Here is a 7,951-nt window from a genome sequence, read left to right as displayed (position 1 = left end):
CCTGGAAGAGGGATCCCTCCTCAGTTGCTCTTCCTGAGGTTTCTACCGTTTTTTTTCCCCGTTAAAGGGGTTTTTTTGGGGAGTTTTTCCTTATCCGCTGCGAGGGTCATAAGGACAGAGGGATGTCGTATGCTGTAAAGCCCTGTGAGGCAAATTGTGATTTGTGATATTGGGCTTTATAAATAAAATTGATTTATTGATTGATTAGTATTTATATGATACCAGGCATGTTCATAAGTCCAGCCTGGGGGCCAATCGTGGCTTTCAAAATATATTATATGTGGGCCCCCATCTAATATTGGTTAATCAAGCAACATCACTTTGTTTTTTTCCGTAAACCTCATGATAGCAGGACTATCATAGTTTGAAGACATGCACCAAGCTGGAACTAAGCAGATGGAGCTCGTGACTTTTCATGAACAGACAGTAAACAAGCAAACAAACTAAGAAAGGAGCTTAAAGTCAATAGAGAGGGCTGCCACTTTCAGGAGCAGTGAAAAGCTGAATACTTTTTCAGTGGATAATAAAAACAGTTTTTTTCTGTAACCGCTTATCCTGTTGGGGGTCGCAGAGGGGCTGGAGCCTATCCCAGCTGACATCGGGTGAGAGGCAGGGTACACCCTGGACAGGTCACCAGACTATCACAGGGCTAACACATATAGACAGACCATTCACACACACACTGACACCTATGGGCACTTTTAAAGTCACCAATTAACCTGCATGTCGTTGGACTGTGGGAGGAAACCGGAGGTCCTGGAGAAAACATCCACTCCACACAGAGGAAATCTCCCATCCCAGGGTTCAAACCCCCCCACTGGGAACTCCCTTGGAACCACTGCAGTTGTGTTTGTCTCATTTTCATGTCTCACTTTCGAGAAGCAGCTGGCCCCCAGGTATTTCAACATTTTTAAATCTGGCCCTCATTCAAAAAGTTTGGACACTGCTGTATTATACTAAACATAGCAACAACATCCTGTTATTTTTTTCCCTGAATCATATTATTTGAGCTGTGAAAACACCTGGGACATATCAAACTGTGTTCTGTTGTTTGTCTGATACACAGTATATTGTAAGTGTGTTATATATGTATGTTATTGTAAGATAATGTATACCTCATATACTACCTCATATTTTGGCTGATGTAGTCTATATGTGATAAAAGCAGTGAGTCAGACATGTCATTAAGAACAATCCTGTTTATTTCCTCTCATATAATATATTTTCTGCATTGTAATTCATTAACGCCTGCATCCAGGGTGATAAAATATTAGTAGTTTGTCTGACAGTCTGACCAAAAAAACAATCATTGTAGGCTTTATTAGTTTTTTCCACACAGCTGTTGTGTTGGAAACATTTTACTGTGTGTTCATTAAATTGTGCTCCCTGTTTATGTCTCCCCTGTGAGGAAATGTTTTCCTGTCGCCTCCCCACTGAGGAGTTGGCCAATACTTTCCAGAGCCACAAGATGGAGCGAGAGACCATTAAATTCACATTTCTCATCTGCAGAGCTGTGTGTTAAAAGTCTTTCTCCGACTGTAAACACTTTAAATGAGAACAAAACAGGTTTGTTAAATTGTGTTTGCTGCATCATGAACAGTTAGTATATTCATGACATAATGTCCAATAGTTACTAAATCATCCTCTGCTGGTGTTAAAAAATGTGTGACTCTTTTAATTTTTTTATAAAGCATTACTCAATTACTAACTAGAGTCACTGGCGAGTTAATTAGCAGTAAAGATAACTAGTAATTACTGAGCTCATTATTTAGTGCTGTTCCAGTCCACTCCATCTGAGGCATCAATATTTAAACTGTTTAACCAAAATCTAACAAGTTATGAATGATTCAGCACTGGAAAATGTGTTTAAACAAGTAGCCTAATCACTCGTGCATTAATTATTAATAATGTTTTAAAGCTGTTAAATGTATTTGACTGGTTAATGCTATGGCATTCTTTTTTTAAAATTGGCTGAGAATTTGTAGTTCATCAGCTCAGATAGTGCAGGATACCATGCCTTACAGGTAATACTGTAGATTCTCAGTAATTAAATGTTTTCACAGGCACTGAATGGTTCATATCACTCTTTTTATAATGCTGCTGTTCATATACAGTACAACTGTAATACATTTAAAAAGTGTTAATAATTATATTTACTTTGCGTATTTCCATTTAGCTGCACAGATTTTTTCTCAGTGTTTATATTTAAGGTTTCACTGTCGAACATTTGGACTTTTTTGACATTTGACACCTCTGAAATTCACATGCCAGACAATAATTGTGATTTTCACAGGTTTCTGGGTTGTTCTCCGCCATGTTGTAAATGATGTGAGGAAGTGAGGTATCAAGTCAAAGTCTCCCAAGAAATGATACTAAAAGGAAGATGGTAGTTTTACAGTTTGATTTGATGTCTTACAGTATAAAGCTGCTTCCTTTTGAGCGCAGGTTCCTTGTACACGTAATGAATGAGCAGATATGACCCGTCTGAAACAGAGTTGTGTGTGCTTCTTATTTATTTGTCTTCATGAGCAATTCACTGGATAAAACAAATACTGTTACAACACAAAAAATGATTATTTTTCCAAAGCAATTTTGGCCACATGTTATGTACATGTTACAACGTCATAATAAAAAGACAGAAGATCATCTCCTCATATCACTGTTTTTCCATTTTAATAATTAAAAAAGCTTTTCACTGTTCGCCAGGCATTTACATTGGAATAGAATGCTCAGGTCGAACCACCTTCACTTCTTTTTTTTTTTCGTATTTGCAAATGCAAAACTTGTCAACAATAAATAATACTATAAAATGTACACAAAAAGATTGACAGTCCACCACGAGTTAAAACGTTGAACAGATTGGATGTTTAGGAAAAAGGAAGTTGGGAGGAGGGTTTTCTTCTTAGCAAAAATGTGACGGTCCATACAAGTTACAGAAAAAGCTGATCATCTATACATTGACACTAGCAAGATAACAAAGTTGTTGTTTCTGGTATATTTCATTTTGTACAAAGAAGGGAGAGTCTTCTTTACAAGCGAGCATCATTGTCTTAACTGGAGAGATTATACAAGCAAGAGTTAAGGCAACTTCTCTGTTGTTTTTGAAAAGTAACATGAAGTCGTGTCATGTTTTTTATTTTGTCTGTGGACCACTTGTCTATATTAGGGTTAGAGTTAGTTGTCATTGCATAATTCAGGCTGTTGACCAGGCCTGGAGTCCATCATCAAAAAAGGAATGCTGGAGATTTGTCACGAGTCTGTTTGCCATCACAAAGACTGATTTCAGTGGTCCAGGATTTCCACGTGAGAGTTAGGCTCTCGTATCTTCAATATCAGACGTGGACAGTACACCGTTTGCAGCGCCAACACAGCATGGTGCAGATTAGGCTCAGACATAACACGCATGTTGTTTTGTCTGTGTGTGTCTGAATGTGTGTGTAACAGTGTCAAGCAGGAGAAAAAGCAGACACAGCAAAGGATTTGGTTAGTTCTTCAGCGAAATTCAAGCCCCCTTCACCTTTTTAAATCAGTATGAAGTTTCTCGTAAAGATAATGAGTTAGAAAAATCCTGGGAGATCGGACAGTAGTCGGACTAAAACTGTAAGTGTAGCCTGACGGTGGCACAAGAAGAAGGGTCAGGGAAAAGGTCAACAAAGCAATTAGCATTGTCCTCTAGGAGGCAAATATAAAGGAACAGAGATGAGGGCGCCATCTTTGAGGAATGCTTTGTTACTTCTATTATCAAAGTGTATGCACTCAATCCAAAAACAAAATAGTTTACAATGTCCGGATGTGTAAGTGGAGGTAGTGCATCTGGGTCTGTAATCCAGTTTGGGCTGCCAAGTCATATGGATCCATGTTATTTCTCGTGATAAGTTTGTTGCTTACTCGCCATTGCTGGCACATGTACTGTAACACAGTGTATTCCTCACAAGATGGCGCCCCCGTCCGAAACATTTAACACATTATGACATGAACTTGACACTCTCTATATCAACACTTTGGTGAATTTACTCATGAAGCTACAGCCAGCAGCCAGTTAGCTTAGCATTAAAACTGGAAACAGGTGAGATATAACAGCTAATTAGTAAGCTTTCTAAAGCTTAATGCTGGTTGGCAGATTTTTATAACCTCTAGACAGAGCCAGGATAGCTTTTTCCCTGTTTCCAGTCTTGATGCTAAGCTAAGCTAGCCGACAGCTAGCTGTAGCTTTATATTTGTAACCATATTTCCAAAAAATACTGGACTTTTCCTTTAATTGGAATCTGGCAATTAGCTTTAGATACTTCATGCACAAACTAAGTGGATATTTTGTCCTGAGGGTGGTGCTAGAGGAGAGCTAATGGGGGAGTCCAAATTGGAAAGACTCCATCCTCTGATTAACATCACTGTGCTTAATTCATTTTTTGGCAATTAATCTGCCCACGTAGCCACCATTTGTCTCAACTGTTAGCAGGACAAAAACTTATTAGTCCACATGTCACATAATAACATAACAGACACCTTTCTTTTCCTTTACAAGGTCAGTCTTCCTGCTTTGAGGATGCTAGCAGCCTGTCAGCCCAGTGCAGTGCACGCTTAAGTGTGCAGTGGAGCAGTAAACAAAAGGTCATTTTGAAAACTTTGTTCTCACAGCTGAGTTGACCAACATAATAGTCCACCACCCTCTTTTTAACAGCATGGTGCAGACCCATCATACACTAACAAACAGGAAACTGTAACCTGTCCTGCCTCAGACAAAAGGATAGAGAGGTTATAGCTACCACTGAGGATACTGAGGTGTCCTCTGGATGTTTTTGCAACCTGGGGGAGCTTTACATTTTAAAAATGTACACATAGTGTGTATTGTATAAGTTTTATAAGACATAATATTTATAGAAAGTGTACACATCCATGTAGTTAAAAAATTAGAGACCTTGTTTTTTGGTTTCTGGTCAGTGGCGATGGGTGTGTTGGGGGACTCATGACCTCTAAAATCCTGGCTGTGGCCTTGGTTTTGTATGACTCCCATATTACAGACACTGGAAACTACAGTGTCCAGTTTCTCGGTTACATCAGCCCTCGTTCCTGTTCTTTTACTAGCAAGATTCTGGACAACAAAACTGACAGCAAGGCAGGGAAACCTCAACTTTGAAGCAGGGGTGCAATTGCTCAATACCTATTCTCCTGTTATGAACTGTAATTTTAGAAATCCTGTGCTTACAGATAGGCTATCTGTGAAGGAATTACAGACAGGGATATCGCTACTTATGGACAAATTCAATTCAGCAGAGGGTAGACAAGAAAGAAACAGGCAGCTTTAAAAAGAGCATTTTCACTGCCTTTGCTTGCAGAGAAATGAAGCAGGGGCAAGGAAATGCTTAAAGTGACACCAAAGCTGGGCCTTGGCAAGCGGCAAGCGGCAAGCTAAGCCTAAATGCCTGACTAACAGGCAACAGATAGAGTTGCACACTACTTACTCTGAGTCAACACTCTGTAATCTCAACTGGGCTCTCTGCTTGCACCTGCCTCACACACACACACACACACACACACACACACACACACACACATTAAATTTACTACGTGCATTGTGTGTGTGACTTGAGTATGGGTACTGTGGGTGTGCTTGTGACATGTGAATATGTGTAGTTAATGTCTGGCCTCATTTGAACATAGAAAAAAATCCCACCTTGACCACAAAACCAAATGCTACAAGAAAACAGTGAGATATGATGGGGCTGCAACGCAACGCACACATTTAATGTAACCCACTCAAGTCCTACAGCATCTTTTTAATCCCAATTTGTATTTCACCGTACTCACAGTGTGACGTATCACAGGCCCTTAAACCATAAAGAGAGACTACGGGGTAATACTGTTTTTGACATCCACTTCTGTTCTCCCGTATCTTCCTTCCATTTTTTAAAAAATAAGTGCTTGTTATTTTGGCAACTATAAATTATCTGGTCAAATCTTCAGTTTGAAATCCCATTTCCACTGAAAACTAGGTGACATGTTTTGTTTCAACACACCAGAGGCCTTTGGCATATGATAATACCTTGTCTCACACTGGTACAATGTACCTCCTCCATAGGAGTGTAAACTAAATGCTGGCTTTGTTTGATGTCCCGGCTCACAGGCTTAAGCTGCGCTGTAACTGGATCAGATCAAACCGAAAGGATGACAGTTGTGGTGCGTTCACTTAAACTGCCCAAAAAGCTGTACATAGAGCACGCCACTGAATCGAGGACAATGCTGGCTTTAAAGGTCCAGTGTGTAGGATTAAGGGGGGTATATTGGCAGAAATGGAATATAGTATAATAAGTGTTTTCTTTAGTGTATAATCACCTAAAAAAATAAGAATCGACATGTTTCCGTCACCTTAGAATTAGCCATTTATATGAGTCGCCCATGTTGCAACTCCGTGTTTCTACAGTAGCCTAGAACAGACAAACCAAACACTGGTTCTAGATAGGGTCAATAGCGTTTTTGCATCTCCCACCATAGTTAGCAGCACCTCTACTATGAGTAGCACCGGAAAAACACTCGTTTTTTAACATGAAACTGTCTGTTTGGTTTGGAGAGAAAGAGACCTTTCAGGATAATTCAGCTCCCGGTAAAAACCTCCTGAACATCTGGATCTTAAGTTATCTGAGAAAAAGCTGAGCACACATTAGCAGGTACTAGGTAGCGGAAAAATACTGATTTGTAAAGTGAAACTGCTTTATTCAGAGTCTTAAATCACTGTGTCAGTTTTGGAGAGGATGAGACCCCTGCGAATAATTCTTCTCCTGGTAAAACCCTCTTGAACAGTGAACACTGAAAGAATCCTAACCGGTAGTTCATGCTTGGCACATGGGAGAAATTTCAGCTGATTGCAGTCTGCAAACCTCACTGCTTGATGCCACTACATCCTACAAAATCCTACACACTGTCCCTTTAAATTTGGCTTAAAAAATAATAATTGGCAAAAAAATTTAAGAAACTTGGCAGGACTGTTGGACAAGCAAGAGGCAATGTTTTAAATATTTCTCAAACGATTTCCAAAATGAATTTGTCATCAGTGTGTTTATTGTAGAAAAAATCTGTAGTGTTACTTCAACAGTGTTTCTCCAGGTCCCAAAAGAATTATTTATGAAAGAGCTGGCTTCCCTCTGCCCTGTCTAAATTCAGTGCAGTCAGTCTCGAACTAGCCCATTACAGAAACATCACTGGTAATGTATTATAGAAAAGATTAAGTACTAGCCTGCGGTTGCAAGTACCCACTGCAGGTTGGCAGAGTTTCTACATTGTCATGCCATCCCAGTTCTTCTGGAGGTGCAGTAAGCCTTGAAATGTTCTCAAACAGCAGCTTATTACTGTCACTAGTGTGGCTTACTGTTAGAGCACACAGACAGCGTTCCACAGGGTGTGATAATGCCAATAGTAGGAATGATTATCATGCCAACTCTGCCCCATTCTTGTGTAGCACTATATTTTAAATGAGTGAAGTTTAAGAGCAAACAAATAGATGCTACAGGAAAATGGCAGAGATTGCATGATTCCACCCACACACCATTACTTGCTGGTGAAGGTTAATATTTCATCCTCTAGTTTGCTGATTCAGTAATTCTCAACAAAATCGGTGATTTTATGTCCAAGGACAGTTCTCCAGCCTCTTATTGAAATATCTCTCAGTCATGTGTTCATGCTTAGTATGCTCCTCTTTAGCTACCACCCATCAGAATCGCCCAGAACACTTTGTGTCAGGTTGGCAAGTACATTTTTGCTGGTTAGTTTATTGCCAGCTCTGTGGCTCTTTGTGAAATCAGTCTATACCTTAGTGACAAGTTGTGTGAGGGAAAAAAAACACTTACTGAAGCAGAGATTTTGCATCTGTGGTGTGGCACCAGGTTGGACTGAAACAGGAGCAATTTCATTGAGGGATGTAAATCTCTCTTTGGAGCTCCTTCACTAACATCCCAGCAGC

This window comes from Epinephelus moara, chromosome 14, assembly GCF_006386435.1.
Source record: "Epinephelus moara isolate mb chromosome 14, YSFRI_EMoa_1.0, whole genome shotgun sequence".
In the NCBI taxonomy this organism is placed as follows: domain Eukaryota; kingdom Metazoa; phylum Chordata; class Actinopteri; order Perciformes; family Serranidae; genus Epinephelus; species Epinephelus moara.
This window is presented reverse-complemented; position numbering follows the sequence as displayed.